General features: G+C 49.2%; 1 protein-coding gene across 3 annotated transcripts in view; it reads right to left on the reverse strand.

Moving 5' to 3' along the window:
* Positions 1-18,282, reverse strand: part of INTU (inturned planar cell polarity protein) — a 1,700,152-nt gene that overhangs the window by 794,054 nt on the left and 887,816 nt on the right. The window lies entirely within an intron of this gene.

Here is an 18,282-nt window from a genome sequence, read left to right on the forward strand (position 1 = left end):
ATTTGATTGCAAAGTATTCTGGGTATGCAAATATCCCAGTTAGTGTTTTACTGCTACAATCCCTCACTTTTTACAGAGCCCTGTCAACTAATATCGGAGGCTAGTACAGGAGCCGGCGAGGGGACTGGGTGGAAGGGAACAGGAGAACACTCCCTTGGGGTGAAGTACAAATCAGAAACTTTCAAAAACCAAATCAGATGTTTTGGCAGTACAGTGAAGGAAATGCTTGTTTGCTAAAGGATATGAAACTATATTAATAGTCTAGGAACCTGCACCTTCAATTTCTGTCTATGCTCAGCTGCTGAGGGCTTTTCAATATAATCACGTGTTTGCATTGATTGCCTCTAGCATCCCCATGCATCTTGTTCTACTGATGACAATGAATTTCAGAGGAGGGATCCCTAGTTAAAGAAGAAGCTACTCAATATGCTGTACCTATGAGCATTGCTACTGTTGACTTATAGGGCAAATATATGTGGTTTTCTTCAACAGGGCACCAGAAGAAACCTCAGTAAGGCTCTTGTTGATTTTTGTCTAGCAAGGGTGGCCAAAACTATAATCTGTATTATGTGCCCTGTATTTTCACTTCCTATGTCAGGGTTACAAGCAGGGCTCTGATACGATTTTACTCCATACTTGGAATCCAATGATTTTTCAGGGAGTAAGAAAGTATTTGGCTTCGCCAGTAGGGATATTTTAAATTATGTTCTTTCCCCTTAAAATTCCTCTTGAGATCGGCCAGTAATATTATTTGAGTTTCTACCAATGCCACTGCTCTACTGGCCATTGATTTGAAAAGAGATCAGTGGAGCTTTGTGGGTAGAAGCAGGGGCTAGATTCCTGTATGTTCGTGTTTTACCGTTTTTGTTGGGCACATTGCCCTGTTTTTAGGGAGTAAAATGGCTGGTGCATATGCCTCCTAGCTGTAAGGCTGGCTTTGAGTAAATGTCACAACTCATAGACCAACATAATGTGGATAGTGAGCAGAGGCCCAGGAATTCTGATCATTATATTTTGTGGTGCAGTTATTCTGATGCATTTTTCGTCCAAAGTGATGAAAGGCATTTTCTCCTGGCCCTTGAATTACTCCATTAAAGTGGCAAATGCGCTCTTATTGGCATGTTTTCTGACACATTCCTTTGAGTTACATTTATTCAATTTGAAAAAATTGCAGAATGTCTGAATTTTTTGACAGCCAAATCAGTGATTAGAGATACTTGTTTTTTGTCATAAACATGAGATGTTTCCCAATGGCATTAAGCACTTTCTATATTGTCTCTGAGCAGTGCTGACAAATAGCCAGTACTAAACTCATTGTTTATCCGGAGCATGCAAAGCTTTTTTTGTGCATACATGTTCTCTCTGCGCAGGAGTACTATTGTTGGGTACTATGGCATATCTTGAAGTCTTGGACCAATTGATGATTTGCAAAGAATTGCAGTTGTTGGGAAGGGGAAAGTGCCTTCCAAACTCTTCAGAGATGGTATCTCATTAACTACACATGCTCAAAGTGGCTTTAAATCATTATTCAGTTGTGCATATGGAAGATAATGTGTGCACAAAGAAGAATTATTTCCGCACTTAGAGAAAAATAATTAGAGGGAACGTTGGTTGTGGGGTCCTTGAAGGAGCTCTATACAGTATCCGCCTGCTACTGTGGACAGCACCCATCTGTATGTGGTGATTCCCTCCCATGCGTAGGTGAAATTGGATATGCACCCTCCTACTGGAGAGGCATGGGAGGGCACCTAAAGCAGATAGTCACTGCTTCTGAGGTGGGGTGCCACCTCGAGAGGAGCTGCCCATACCCCGACCACGGGATCTATGTGGTCCTCTAGGATAATTCTGGGAGGACTGACCCTGATTGTTTCAACAGGAGGCACCTTGTTTCTGGTTGTAATTGGAACTGCGCGTGAATTTTGGCCGCGAAAGCAACAACAATTGCCATTTCCCCTCTGGCCAGATGATTTATTGGTCAGTTGGCCCAATGATCTGAGAGTATCGTATTCCTCTTCGACGGCCTTGCCAAGGAGCACATTGGACTCAACAGGCATATTAATTAGGGTGGCTTGCATCTCTGGTTTAAAACCCGATTGGCGCAACAAGTGTGGCGTTTGATAACTGTCCCCTTTGCTAAACTCCTGCCGGCATTATCCGCGGCGTCAAGATTGGTTTTCAGTAAGCAGCTTGACACTGCCCTGCTTTCTGCGGCCACCTGGACTAGCTGAGATTTAAATGGTTCTGGGGCAGATGACAGTAGGGCTGAAACCTCATCCCGTTTGTGGCAATTGTAGCTCGCCAACAGAGTAGAATTCTTTGCAATTCCAGTTTGGAATGCCGCAGAGGATGCCACCTTCCTGCCCATGGTGTAAAGCCTCTTGATTTCCTTGTCAGGCGGGCCTCAGAGGAAGCTAGGCGAGTACCCACCCTCTTTCTTGTGGTAGTGACCACTAATGAATCTAGTTTAAGTTGCCCCCTGATGTATAATGGGTCAGAAGGGGCAGGTCTAAATAGTTTCTCGATGCAGGGGTTCCAGTGATGGTTCCAGCCGGTCAAGTGGTACAGCAAGTAGAGCGCTCGCTATGGCATCCGTCCAGAGCTTGCTAACGCAGATTCGAACCCCGGCAGGGCCAAACTCAGCCTTTCATCCTTCCGAGGTCGATAAATTTGAGCACCACACACCGTGGGTAATAATAAGCAGCGCTCAGATACCTGAGGGTTCATAGCGTTATATAAATGCTAAATTATTATTATTATTATTATTATTATTAGTATCTTTCGCTGAATGGATTTGAGGAAAGATATAAACTGGAAAACAGCTTTTGTATCTCCTAGGATTACATCTACGAAATCCTTATCTCATTCTTCCTCCTGTTTAGCTATCTGAAAATGCTCTGTCGCTTTGACAAGTACTTTAGCATGGGTTGATTATCGATTGGTGAATCAGTGACCGGGGGGGGGGTCATGATTAACAGGAGAGTCCATGCCATACATATTTGACTCAGGGTCAACCTCAGGGTCCTCATTATCACCATAATAAGGGTCTGCTGCATCATCCTCGTAATAAGGGTCTGCTGCCTCTTGAATAGTGAGGTCTTCATGATCTGAGTCCTGGTCATAGAGGTCAATGATGGTGCTTTGCACTGGAATCTCGGGTCGAGACCTTTCTGCAGGGGGTTGAGCAGACATTTGCGACCCAGCGGGAGCTGTAGTCGGGGGGTGGAGTGGTAGCTAGTAAAATAGTCAGGGTCCTTTTCAAAGCAATTGGCCATGAAGGACATCCTCATGGCCCCGTCTATATCCTCAGCCGACCATTGGGGCAGAACTAGGGATGACTGGTGGCTGAGAGGGAAGCCCTAAATCATCAGGCGTGGGAGGAATTAAGGACGAAGGAGGAGCCTTCTTCTTTAGGGCAGAAGACAAAGAATCATGTGATGAGGGTTCTTTACTCTTAGGAGTGGGCCTACCCTCGTGTGACTTCTCCCTATGAGGGGTCTTAGAGGACTTTTTCTTGGGACTCCCTCTCTTTACCCTGGCTTTCAGAAGCGTGTTTTCTAAGTGGCCCAAACCCGACTGTATGGGATCTTGTACCTGAGTTGACGCGGAACGTCGAATCAAGGGTGTGGGCTGAACCGTAGCCTCATTAGCAGACGATCGGCCACCGGTAGTGGTTTTTCGCGCGACGTCTCTACTGTCCTTCGACAGCCGGGGCCTTTCGTGTGGCGATCTCGAACAAGAGTGCCCTGAGGACAGGGATTCAACGGACCTCTGCCTAGATGTTGTGCGCTGCCGACCGCTTGACCCGTGTGTCGAGCCTCGGCCGCAGGTAGTGTGTTTAGTGGTGGATGCAGATGTAGCGCTCCCGCCGCCGGGTGTTGTCCCCACAACAAGACCGCCGGCCGGTCTCTTGGGGTCGGGGGCCTGCGCTTGGGTAACCAGAGTCACCCCCTGACCTTCGCCGTCAGATACCGAGGCACACTCCACTTCCGTGGCCTCGAGTTGCCTGGCGTGGTGGGCCCAACGTTTAGTAAGGCGGTCCTTTAATGTCTTGGGCTTGAAGTGTAAGAAAGGGAATATACATTATAACTGTCCACACCCTTTCTCCCTACTGCTTGGGCCGAAGCCCGTAGTGGCCTTCCAAGGCCGGAATGGATACGTTGCTGGGAGTCTTCTGACGTTCGTTTTTTGTCGTTCTTTGTTTTCACCAGCGTCGGATGGTCTCGATAGTCAGTGATTATAAAGGATAGCAAGAATAAACTATCGTTAATTATTCAAAATAAATGACATGCCGAAGGAGAACTCCACTTTAAGCGTCTGTCTTTCATGGCGGAAAAAAAACAATCTGAGGGACCTCGACGCATGAAGGACCATGGGTACAGTGGACGTCACACTAGGGATAGTATTACTGGCGCGCCCTGTCGACGTCCCTTTTCGAATTTCGAAAACAACAACTGTAATACTCTGCAGCTTCCACTAGATGTCGGCCTATGCACAGCATGTGTTCTATGCAGATTCCACAAGCCTCAGAAATGTATATATAATGTACAAAACAAATGAATGAACTTTTAAAAATCACCAATTATATTATGATTGAGTGCATATTACATTTTTCTATGGTATGATATGATAGGTTATTTATAACATGCTTAATACCCAGAGGTTTCTAAGCGCGGACCCTGGGATCGAACCAGTGGTGCTCCGTGTTGTCTTGCTTCCAAGGCAAGCACGTTGCCGCTGAGCTATCCTCCCGAGACATATGTTATGTGTAATTGATAGGCATTGTAATGTGAAATTTGTCATTGAATATTTTATTTTTGTGAAAGTATTGATTTTTTTAAAATATATTTTTAATGGTGTGATAGTTTGGGTTTTGTTTTATTTTAGTGAGGGTTGTGTAAGGAACAAGTAACTTACCTGTAACTGTTGTTCTCCAGCATGGGTCTGGCATGGATTCACATGCTCATGAATATTCCCCGTCGTCAGGCCGGGAATCCTCGGTATAGAAAAAAATCAGTATCAGTTTCGTTTCTGATCTGTCTTTCTTAGTAGTAACCAATCACTGGTCTCTGGGTCATACTGCCCCCAGCCAATGACTGCTCTCTCCCTAAGCCCCGCCTCCGGCAGCCATCCTCAGATTTTTACCGCACGTTCAAGTGTTGGGAGTCCTCGTGCTGCAGCTCTCGAGCTTTTGCTGCGTTTTCGTGCTTTTTTAGGAGATTTTTCGGTTAAATAAAGCCTCAAGCTCCACCGTTTCTACATCCGATCAACGGGGATCCGTTTCAGAGTTTTCTGCGCCCCTCAAGGGTGAAGGTTTCGTCGAGTTACGCTTTTGGAGGATTCCAGAAGTTCCGAGGCCTACCCCGGACATGGCCCAGGAGAAAGGAAGCTCGACGACCGGGAAGCTGTTCAGGACATGCCCTGGATGCCAGCTTCAGAATGTTTTCAAGGAGCACCAGCCTTCGTTATGCCTCTACTGTCTCCATGAGGACAAGACGCACAAGGAGGACTGTGCGTTTTGTGGGAACATGTCGGAGCGGACCATGAAGGATCGCCACCTCCGTCTCGCCAACTGGCTGGAAGGGAAGAGCCCGTCAGGTGAGAAGAAGAAAAAAAAGTCCGAGCGGTCTTCTAAGTCCTGTGAGAGTGCCCCAGCGACAGGGGCCCAACAAAAGGCTAAGCACCGCGAGTCCGCGGGCACCGGAGGAGGGAGCTGCGACGACACGGCACACAGCCTGCTGCGGGCTGAGCCCGCTGAGGTACGCAGACGTTCTGGAGCTGAGGAGCGGCTGTCAAGTACTACCCAACGGACAGCGTGGGACGTTGATGGAGCACGGAGACGAGGCATTGTTGACAAGGTGAGCGGAGGAGGGGAGGCCCGCACACCCAGCAGCGCACTAGCATCCTGAAACTCCCCCCTCACTCCCTGCATCGCCCTGACCCACCGGCGCTGGCACAGCGGACAGTCCGGAAGCCAGGGAGAGGTGCTACTGCACGGCCAATATCCACCAACCCAGCGACCCAACCTGGTGCCAGCCCGGGAACCCTGACAGGCTGTGGGGACACGGGCCCCCCCGCACTGGCCGCCTCCCGATTCCCCACTGCGCAAACTGAGAGGAGGACAGGAATAGAAAGGGGGAGCAGGGGGAATTAACGGCCATGCGTGGGGGGCCCGGGGAGCCCAGCCAACTGGACACTTTGGCACCCCCGCACCAAACGAGCCGCCCCTAGCCAGGCCTCCTGCATATTCCATACCGGGAAGCCGGTATCAGTTGGGCACCTGACCAGCAAAGGACAGTGCTGGGGCAAGAGGCATAGCTGGACACATGAGCATAGACTACACCACAGCCAGCACGGAGCCCCCTTCTTCCACGATACGATTTGCACATGAGGCAGGATACTCCGAGGGAGTAACAGAAGCAAGTGCTCCAGATGCAAATGGACACAAATGTAAAGCAACGGGCCAACTCAACCAAATAACCTAGGCCAGCACAGGCTATTGGAAAAGGTCAGGGACCTTTAGGTTGTGACCGCAAGCCCCCCTGTTTTTCTGTACAACTCAGGCCACTACACCAACTCAACACAGAGGGGCCATAATCAAAGCAACAACGGTCAACACGTGATATTGCGCCACCCTGTGCTCCCGCCACCATAAATCAATGCAGACTTACATCTGGGTCGGCTGAGCGCCAGCACCTGGGCGAGATGTCGGTAAAAGGGGCAAGGTCCAAGCAGCGCCAAACCACTATGGACACCTTCACGGCCGGAGGGCCCACAAGCCCCGAAACAACGAACGTGACAACCGCGGAAGCACAGCTCGGCCCTAGCGAAGTGGCAACAGAACCTAGCAACACCCAGATCCTGGAGGCCATCAAAACGTTCCAAGCTACAATGGAGAACAAAATTGACGCCGTGACCACAGATCTCGGCCTTCTGCGTCAAGATGTTCGCTCCCTGGCCAGCAGGACCGAAACACTGGAGACCCAGGTCATAGAAAACACGGAAGCTAAGACCCAACTTTTAAAAGATGTAGATGTACTACAGCAAAAAGTGAAGAATCTGGAAGACAGGACCGAGGAAGCCGAAGGGGGGGCACGTCGGAACAACACCCGACTTCTAGGTTTGCCGGAGGGTATTGAAGGATCCGACCCCACGAACTACGTGGAGAACCTCCTGTTGCAGGAAATAGGTGCCGAGAAGCTCTCGCAGGGCTTCACAATCGAAAGAGCCCACCGATCTCTCACAAAAAAAAAAAACCCTGGCACCTCGCCCAGACCAATGATAGCGAAAGTACTCAATTACAGGGACCGAGAGACCATTCTGGCCTATTCGCGATCAGGTGGCCAGATTGAAAGAAACTCTGCAAAGGTAGCGATCTACCCAGATTACACCTTCCAGGTCCAAATGAAGAGGGCACAATTCATATATACTAAAGCTAGATTGAAAACAGCCGGCTTGCGCTATATGCTCCTCTATCCTTCCAGACTGAAGGTAATACATAACAACAAAGCCTACATGTTCGACACTCCGGCTGAGGTGCGTGACTGGATGGATGGGAAGCAGATCCCGGACATTGACGACAAGAGGCGCAGATAGCGCTGCGCTCAACTCCAAAAGGCAGCGCGCAGACCTGCAGCCTCATACTGGCTCACCAATGCAAAGACCACGCACAAGCACAGCTGTAATGATCCTCAGAGCGAGACCCCGAAGACGCATATCTCTCCACCCCCAGCAGTTTTTAGGGTATATATACCTGCCCGTAGGGCACATGAAGACCAATGTACGGTCCAACGAAGCGGAAACGGAATTGTCATAGCGAGGGAAACCTCGCTGGACCTGTTCAAAGTTGGGGAAGTTTACAGTTGGGGGGGGGGGGAGGGGAACTGGGTTTTGATATTAACGTTGGGTTTTTGAAAAGGGAAACACCGAGACCACGGAGAAGCTTCACACACAACTAACAAGCAGCTAGGCCTCGTAAGCCGCCTGAGAAGCGCTGCTGAACCGCCTCATGCCCATGGCCGACAAGATCAAAATGATGACGTGGAACGTCAGAGGCATGAATAGCTTTGTCAAACAACGGTGCATTTACGCATACCTGAGACGGCGCAGGGTTGGAGTCGCTATGCTTCAGGAGACACACCTAACCAAAAATAAACTGGAGTCATTGGCCAAGACATGGCGAGGCACCTTGATGGGATCCTCTTACTACTCTTATGCCAGGGGGGTCCTGATATGGATCGACCCGACCATCCCCTTCAAGCTGATAAGCACCAAAACCGACGACGAAGGCAGGATGGTGCTCATACACGGCTCCATTGAGAACATGGAACTCTCTCTAATCAGCACCAACGCACCAAATCACGACGCAACGGCCTTCTTTCATTCCCTGTACCCACGCCTCACTCCCTATAGAGACAGTGTCATGATTTGGGGCGGGGACCATAACTGCACTTTGGATCCTCCAATGGACAGATCAGACAGTAAACATACCCGTCCACCCCCCACCCCCCGCCACGATTTTATCCAAACTCACTCACCAACTGCTGCTCCGGGATTTGTGGAGAGAACTGCACCCTGATCATCGAGAATACTCCTTTTTCTCCCCACCCCACTCCGTCCACACTAGGCTAGATTACTTCTTGGTAAGCCAAGAGCAACAAGCTAAGTTTGGTGATGCACGATACCTACCGAGAGTACTGTCGGATCACTCCCCATTGGAGGTCACCTGTGAAATATCCCCACCCAGGCCCCCAGTGCCTACCTGGAGGCTTAGGGCCGAATCCCTACTGGATGTGGCCTTTCGCGAACTTATAAAGAACGCACTGAAGAATATTGGTTGAGGAATTTGAACAGCGTGAAACATGTGGGCACTGCCTGGGAGGCATACAAGGTGGTCATGAGAGGCGAGATGATCGCTGCAGTGGGGGGGGGGGGGCCCAGAGATCCATTGTAACCTTGTTGGAGAGCTCTGAAAAGGAGCTAAGAGAACTAGAGAGCAATGCCAACTCATCCCCTGACCATATGCGGAAAATAACCGAGCTTAAGCAGGCCTGTCTAACGCACTGGGAATCCCTGGGTAAATTGAGCTACACCAAGCACATAGAGAGGACCCACGCCCTAGGGGATAAACCCGGAAAACTCTTAGCTTGGCTTTACAAGAGGGAGACACCCACGAATCCCCATTTGCCACATTCTCAAACCAGACGGCACCACCGTACACACTCAGGAGGAAATTAATTTAGTCTTCTCCGAGTTCTACCGTAACCTATACTCTGAGTCCTCACCACCCACTGACACAGTAATCGAGGATGCCCTAGACGTCATTGAGCTCCCTGGATTGGACACACAATCAGCCGAAGCCCTGTACGAGCCCATTACCCCTGATGAGGTAAAAGTAGTCATTAGATCCCTACCGTCCGGTAAAACCCCAGGCATGGATGGCCTCCCCGGAGAGTTTTACAAGACATATGAGAAGACATTGGCCCCCCTGCTGACTCAAGTGTTCAACGAGGCCCTTGAACGCGGCACCCTCCCCGAATCCATCAATGAGGCCGTGATCATTCCCCTGCTCAAACCCGGTAAAGATGGAGCCGACTGTGGCTCATACAGGCCTCTCTCCATGTTAAATGTGGATGGCAAAATCTTAACTGCCCTTCTAGCGAACAGACTAGGTAGAGTAATTCCCCAACTAATCCACCCGGACCAGACAGGTTACGTCCCAGGTCGCTCCATCACCGAGAACCTGTGCAGGCTGCACCACGTCATTTATAGCACCAAACTAAGACCCCAGAAGTATGCTGTTGCATCACTAGATGCTACCAAAGCTTTTGATTCGGTGCGGTGGAAGTGGCTGTATGCCACCATGGTAAAAATGGGGATAGGACCAGTCTTCTTGAAATGGACCCAGCTAGTCTACGCTAAGCCATCCACCAGGGTTCGCACAAACAAAACATACTCCAGCAAATGGCCCCTCCAAAGGGGCACCCGACAAGGATGCCCACTATCCCCCATGCTATATATCATTGCCTACGAACCCGTGGCCGCTTACCTCAGACAAGAATATGCAGACGGAGGCATCGAAATAGATGGAGCGACCCACCTCGTCTCCATGTATGCCGACAACATACTACTGTACCTGCATAACCCTGAACACCTCCTCCCATACATTCTTGAGACCCTAGACGGCTTCTGCAAATGCACGGGAATCCAAATTAATAGAGACAAGTCCTGTCTCTTCCCCCTCGCAGCCCTACATAGCGAAGATCACAGGACCCTGCCCCTCCTAGACCTCCAATGGCAAACGACATCCTTTAGGTACCTAGGAATCACCATACATCGGAACCCGCACACTGAACACATCCTCAACACGGTTAGAGCCAAGGACTCCCTTGAGAAATCCATGGAATTCTGGAACAGACTCCCGCTCTCAATGGCCGGACGGGCGGGGCTCCTCAAGATGGTGGCTCTCCCCCGCCTCCTTCACAACTTTACTAACGTCCCTTTCAACATCCCCTCCTCATTCTTCCAAACAATAAAACTTTGTAGGGGTTTCCTCTGGCAGAACGGCAGACATAGAGGAGCGTTTGAAACACTCCAAAGACCCTATGAAAGAGGGGGGATGAAAGTGCCCAACTTCGAATTGTACTATCTGGCCTGCCAGTTGAGGCATGTGATGCGATGGATGGCCGACGAGAGCACTGTAGACACTCGACTCCTCCAACCCGCCTTGCACCACCTCCTACTCAGAGACCTTCTCTGGACGGGAAAAAGCACTATACGACACTGTCCATACATGGCTAGGTTGGGTGTCCGGCTCTGGAAGCGGGCCTGCAAGCTAGTGGGATCACCTGACCCATTTTCACCCCAAATTCCCATAGCAGCAATTTTGGTGGAACAAGCATGGGGTCACCTTGAAGTGCGCACTCAATGGGAATCCTACGGAGTGGCCACGCTGGGAGACTTGGTTCACGAACAAGAGGCCCTAACATTTCTAGAACTCAGCGAGGCCACAGGGCTACCTGCGGGCCAGTTCTTGCTCCATCGGGCAGTAATGCAGGCCATGGGAAGCAGATGGCCAGAGGCTGCTAACCCTCCAATGGAACACGAAACCATAGAAACTATGCTCAACGCCGCAGAGGGAGGCCACGAAACTTCACGCCTATACAAGGCCTTGTTGCTAGGCACGACGAGAAACAAACTCAAATGTAGGGTCAGATGGGAGAGGGAGCTGGACCTCGCATTTGAAGATAGTGAATGGGAGAAGATAACCCATTACCACAAGAGGATCTCTAGGAATGCCCGCCTACAACTCATTCAACTGTATATCACTAACAGGGCCTACCTCACGCCAGAAGCTATCTCAAGATTTAAGAATGCTGGAACTCAGGTGTGCCCCAAATGCAATGAACCCAAGGCCGGAATGACCCATATGTTCTGGGGCTTCCCGGTAATAATGGGCTTCTGGACCCTAATAAAAGATAGAGTGAATGAAGCAGACTTTTGAAGACGAAGTCCATGACCCAGCGGTTTGTATATTAGGCAACTACAGACGCAGCAGCAAAAACAAACCTCTTAATAAACTTAAAGATCTGATATATATCACTGCGAAAAGATGCATAGCCATGGGTTGGAAGTGCCCTAAATGCCCAAGCGAAGCTCAATGGTGGGGAGATCTCTGTAAATGGACAACTGCCGAGACCGGAGCATGGGAAACCGCAATCCACGAACAGAGACTAGACTCCAGCGAAGAACTACAGCGTTGGGTAGCACTAACAGTACCGCTGCTTCACCCCAGGGCACCGGACAACGCCTCAGACAGAAGTAATAGCCCCGGCTTGTAAGCGGACATGAAGTCCACCTTGGCCTGCCCGTGGTCTCGAGGAGGGGGGAGGAGTGGGAAGGGTGGGTGGTAAGGGAGGGGGGTTAGACAATCGATCCTCATTTAAGCATGACCTATTGATCATTATTGTGTCTTGTTATCTTGTTACAAAAAACCAATAAAGATAATTAAAAAAAAAAACTTAGAAACGCACCAAATGTATGGTCCTGGGTTGAAGGAAAGTCACGGAAGAACAGTGCTCTCTCTCCCGGAGCAATATGCAGTCGCTGACTCCAGCAACGGATGGTGCAGCTCCAATGATCTCTTTCATATGTACTCCTCATTGCCGGGGGGCCGCCTGTCACTATGAGGTCCCCACCAAGAGCCTAGAGGAGTGAAAACACTCAGGGGCTCCACAGTTGGATGTTTATGTCTTATTATTTCTATTCCAAGTTCCCTATTGAAATTTCCTTTCATGTTATTGGTATCGTATCCCATTAGTTCCACCATTTCTACACGATAAAGCAGCACAGAGGCTATCAAACAAGACAAAGACTGTCCAACCTAGAACTAGAGATAAGTGATAAGTATAGGATGCTCCCGCTCACCCACCAAGATGGACATACCTTCAGATGAAATCCGGCTGGCCTCCCTGTATATCCAGGTGCTAAACTCTCCCTCTAAGCGTAAGGGAACTCTTATTCGCCTCTCCCAGCTTGGGGCGCATATCTTAATGCTCCAAGAGACTTGTTGGGGACAGATGAACCAATATTGTGTTTCAAATCATACAGTTCATTGCCACGAGTGGGAAGAAGAAATGTGGAGTGGCCATCTTCCTGGTCAGAGATATACCCTTTATTACGATCCCATCTTTTCACTGAAAGGTCGCTTTAGAAAGACTGCACCGTGACCGCACAGAGTGGTCTTTCCAAAGCCAACTGTCATGGCCCTGCCACACACAAGCGTGCGTAAGGGCTGACGGGCTCTGCGGGACGAGCAAGCGGAGGTCAAAGAGAATGGGTAAGTCTGTGTATGTGTGTTGTATGTATCTGGTTTGGATTAGGGGGGAGGGAGCTGGGGCATACATTCCACGGGAGAGTGTGGGAGGAGGGGGCCGGGGCTGAAATCTCACGGGAGAGGGTGGGGGTGGGCGTATTAGAACAATGGGGTGTTCGGGGGTGAAAACCTCCCTGAATATTTTTTTTAAAGCTTTTTTAAGTATCAAAAGAAAAATACAGTTACAAAGCTGTTTTTACGATAAAAAAATAAAAATCTGGCATTGTAAATCGGTCTTTTTCTCTTGAAACCTTTAAAATTAGGTATTTTCACATAGAACCCTGTATTAAACAGGCAGTCCTCAGCAACCCAGGAAGTCGTTACCTTATGATCAAAGGGACACTGTTCAAACATTTGATGACTCTGGTGTCTCTCTATGCCCCAAATGAAAGGCAGGCTAATTTCTTCCTAGATTGGAGTCCCAGAATTGTGTCATTAATGGGTGGTCACTTGCTAATTGAGGGGACTTCAAAGCCATGCCGAAACTAGCTCATGACAAAACTCTTGCCGTTAGCACCGCTGACTTTAAACCTGCAAAGGATCTTTTGCAACTGATGAGGGATGTTAGGAAAGATTTCGTAATTGTAGGGAATTTTCCTTCCATGTGGCAACCCCTAAACTTTTTGCTATTGTTTTTAACCTTGTTCTTGACTTTGCCAGAGAAGTACAGCCTTCTGCCGCACTTCTCTGGGCTTTCGCTCCTTTCTTACGGGGAAACTGACATGCCCTTAAGACAGTCAGTACCGGGGAACGCTGTTTCCCGTAGTTTCCTTTATCATGTTGCGGCTTTTGTGCAACATGACACAAGAGGGCACTGTAAGCTAAGTTACAGCTCTCTTGGGTCTCTAGCCTTCTACAGACCCTAGATACTCTTTTAGGATGGTATTTGATCGGTGCAGGTCATTCAGGGACTGGAATGGTGGCAGCGATCGTTTTGTTTATTTTGAGCTCCTTTTGGCGTTCTGAGCACGTTTTTGCCCTGAACCCAAAATGGTGGCCTGGCTCTCCAAAATGGCCAGACCACGAGGCTCCTTTGTCCTGTCCACTGACCGTCTTGCTCCCTTCACCTTCCCCAGGTCGGGCGACCCGGGACCTTCCTTATTTGGGCATGTACTTTCCCGCGAAACGCAGATGCTTTCGCGGGCTTCTACATGTCGTTTGTGTGCCTCCAGGGTGTGGGCTGGGATGTCTGGTCCCAATACACATCCTGGGTGCCAGAGAGTCTGGGGTGGTGTGAATGCCTGGGACCACCGTGGTCCGTGATTGGTCCACGTATGGTGTGTGTGTTGATGAGCGGATCTCCCATTGGCTCCCCTCCGTTTTGGCGCGAAGGGAACCGTGGATAAGAGGGAGCTGGAAACACCACTACCATGTCGATCTCCTGAGTTCTCACGAACGAAGGAATACAGGAGCCAAGTATCCTGCAACCCAGAGGCTGGACCGAGGAATCGCTGGTGACCCGCTGAAGGAATCCTCCTTTGCACTGCTGTCGTCCTGTGAAGCCCTTTCCTCCTTGGATCGAACCAGAAGGCCTGTACTGGTGCTTCGACCTTTGGAATAGCAGGAACAGCTATTCCCGGCGACTTCATCATCTCCTGCCAAGTAAGCCTTCAGAAGTGTCTCTGGGCCATCCAGTTGACTGACCAGCTTACAAGGGGGTCCTGCTCTGTAACTGCCGCCAGGTTGTGTTGTATTTCGAGTCCTGGTCACTCTCCCACGCTTCGTACGCTTGGCGTCCCCAAGTCTGAAGGGAGGAGTGTACATTTGGCTTGAATACACACGGCCACTCCGTTGTCCTGCTGCGGCAACAAAACTGTGCTGGTTTCGTCGATTGGGACGTCTTTTTGCTCTACACGACTACGAGGCGTTCCCTGCTCTTCTGAACCTGCCAGCTGCTGAAACTAACGTGGAGAAGCCTGGGTCTGCTTGCTTCGGGGACCGGTGAGTAGTTTAGCTAGGATCTGGTCGCCCTCCTGCAGTATCCCATTGCTTTTCCCTGCTGTGTAAAAACAGCACCCTTTTGGCCGTACTCGCGCTCTGCCTGACTTCCTCTGAAGAGCTTCCCCTTTTGCCCGTTGGCACCGGCGTGGCAGGTACTTTGAGCACAAGGCTCCACTCTTCGCAGGGCTCGGACTTCCATCTAGTTAGGTGCCTCTGAAGGCGAACTGAGTCTAAAGCGTTATCGCACTGCCTGTTTTCCTTTCCTTTCAGGTGGACTAAATATTTCGTGCTTTAAACGCTTGCGACTGTGTATTTGTATATATATTGTGTTGATATGGTATGTGTTGGTTTAATATTGTGATATTGTGATTTTCTCGCTACGGTCATTATTTTAAAGGCCTTAAAATAAATGTGTATCTATTTTTGATATAACAACTGTTTGGAGTAGTTTGTAAGCGCTCTTGCTTTGTGTGCTCATTGCGGGCTTTCAGTCACCCTCACCCCTCTTGAGACCTAGTCTTGACCGCCGCGATCGCTACCTTGATTGGTCTGGCTTGTCCAGAGGTTACCCTGTTCCAAGTAATTAGGTTGGCCTTCTGAACTTCTGCGCCACCAGGACAGAGTTCAGGAATCCGTCTTAACAAGGGATCTGAGCTTAATACATATATGGATGTTCCAACATGGGGAGGAAAGAGATTACACCTTTTTCCAAGTCCATAGGGGTAATTCCTGCATAGATCTGCTCCTACTCTCCCCGGCCATAGTACCTATAGTGTCGAGTTCTGGCATAGGTATCAGGGTGCTAACCGCCTACAGCCCCCCACCAAGTCTCTGTGGAGAGGGAAAGATGCCCCCTTGATGGATCTGGTTATCAGACAGGAATTGGCGAACCTGATTAAGTCGTATTTTGATATTAACTTGACACAGGGGATTCCAATTAATACAGTCTGGGATTCCTTTAAGGCAGTTTTAAGTGGGTTTGGGGGGGGGCACATTTCAAAGACTACTGCCTACGCCCGGGTAGGAAGAGTTGAGAAAGGGTCTTGAGGACGAGGTGAGGCAACGCAAATCAGCCCTTAAGGACAAGACATTGCTAAAGGCCCAAATAGCCCTCTGAATAGCCTGTAGTAAGCTTGAGGAGCACCTCGCAGATCGCACAGCGCATGCATTAATCTACATGCGACAGCGATACTACACACATGTGAACAAAGCAAATAGTCTCCTTAATTATAAATTATTGAAACCCCGAAGCAGGAACCAAATACTGGAACTGCGAGATAGTGAAGGCTCCACACACTCGGCTGAAGGAGCAGACTGGAAATAGCTCACAAATTCTTTGCCTAGATTATATCTGGAGATCCCCTCCTATGGTCTGATCAACAGAAATACCTTCAGGGAGTTTCCCTACCCCGGCTATGCAAGGAACAGTGAACCTTGCTGGAGGATCCCATAACTGAAGAGGAGGTGGGGTTGGCAATTCAAGGCCCCATCCTCACAAAGCCCCGGGTCCAGATGGATTCACCCCCTCCTTTTACACATTTTTAGGCCACCCCTCACACAACACCTTACTTAGCTGTTTAACTCCTTTTGGAAATCAGAAATGCTCCCTCCATCTATGGCAGAGTCGGATACTGCCCTCGTCCTTAACCAGGGAAAGCCCCCATTAGAATGCATTTCTGATAGCCCCATGTTGCTTCTAAATATAGACACATGGATTTACACGAGAATCCTGGCCAATCAGTCATCCAGGCTACACTCCTACATCCTGACCACGTTGGTTTCGTTGAGGGTTGGTCTCCACATACTAACATCTAGTTGGGCCACACAAGAGGAAGTGCCTCTTGTCCTGGTCGGACAAGATGACAATAAGGCATTCGATAAAATAGAGTGTTTTTTTTTGCTGTAAGTGAAAAGGGTATGGGATTTGTCCCTAATTTCTTGGCCTGGGTTTGTTCATCCCTCAATGCCACAAATACCAGGCTTCCAATTAACAACCACCTAACGCCAAGGATAGATTTGACATGGGGAGTACGCCCTCTTTCCTGCTCCTTTTTAACCTGTTTATAGAGTCTTTTGCACTTCAAATTAGAGTGAATGACCACATCAAGGGCCTTGTAGTAAATAGGGTGCCCTATACAATTGCTCTATTTGCAGACGATAACCTATTTCTTTTTCATATTTTGAAAAAGTAGCAGGTTTCTCAATAAACCACTCTAAGTCAAGCTGGTTAAACATATCAGAGGTGGACTCCGTAGTCAATAGCCTAAGAGGGACTCTAGGCCTACAGTGGGAGTCCTCTGCCCTTGACTATTTGGGAAGAAGGGGAGGAAACTCTAGGCACTACAATCTGTCACGTTTACTTAAGCAGTTCAGGGAGGACCTTGGCTGCATGGTAAATCATAGGGAGGATACATGCACTGAAAATGAATGTGGTCCCCACCCAAACTGCAATATGTGTTCAGTAGCTTTGCAGTAAAAACCTAGAAGCAGGTCCTGCTGCCACTGTAGAAGGAAACCTTACCCTGCACCTGGAAGTGACGACTCCCGTACATTTCCCAGCGGGCGATGTACCATGCAACCATCCTTGGAGGGCTTGGGTCCCGGACCTACATATATAGCTGAGGGCTTACCAAATTGCACACATATTTTCTTGGATGCAGCATCCCGCGGATTACAGTTGATGCAAGATCGAGAAAGCTGCCACAGGGATTCCACTGGCAGATCTGTTGGCATAAGGGGGAGGGATCCGCAAAGCTGGTGGCCATGAGGAAGAATCAACGTCCACCTTGTTGTACTTTGAGTGATGGGGCTCAAAGGTTATCGGGGATAGGCCCAGTCCTTGAACCATTCTCCCCAGTGGTAAATAACCCCAAATTCATACCGAGATGTAACCGTGCAGCCTTTCATAGACGGATGGAAGGGGGCCTGAGGCATTTAATGGATTGCTATTTAAAGGGCCACCCCCTAACATTTCAAGAGGCTAAGGCGAAGTTAAACCTCACTGAAAGAGACAGGTTCACCTAGATCCAGCTTCTTCACTGTCTCCTAAAATTGAGCTGTTAAGGAGGCCGGGAATAGACAACGCACACCACTAGAATTAACCATCAGAGATAATATCTGGATGGGCAGGATATCCAGGCTCTACCGCCTTCTAGAGAGGGGGAGGGGAGGATTTTTCCTTATATGAAGAAATGGGAGGAAGAGGGCATGTCGATCTCAATGGAGACTTAGACGTCCATCTGGGCTAATGCAGCTAAAGCTTTGTGATGCACGACCACCAAGGAGTGTCTCTATAAGATATATCTGAGGTGGTATTACAGCCTGGAATGTCTACATGGTTTTGTCCATGGGTTCTCGTTGCAGTGTTGGAGGGGATGTGGGGCGACAGGTACAATACGCCACATGTGGTGGGGATGCCCAATTATTCAAATATTTTGGAAGGAGATCCTAGACATAATAAAGGAAATGGC

The sequence above is a fragment of the Ambystoma mexicanum genome, chromosome 6q (genome assembly GCF_040938575.1).
Source record: "Ambystoma mexicanum isolate Mex_15411 chromosome 6q, UKY_AmexF1_1, whole genome shotgun sequence".
Classification (NCBI taxonomy): domain Eukaryota; kingdom Metazoa; phylum Chordata; class Amphibia; order Caudata; family Ambystomatidae; genus Ambystoma; species Ambystoma mexicanum.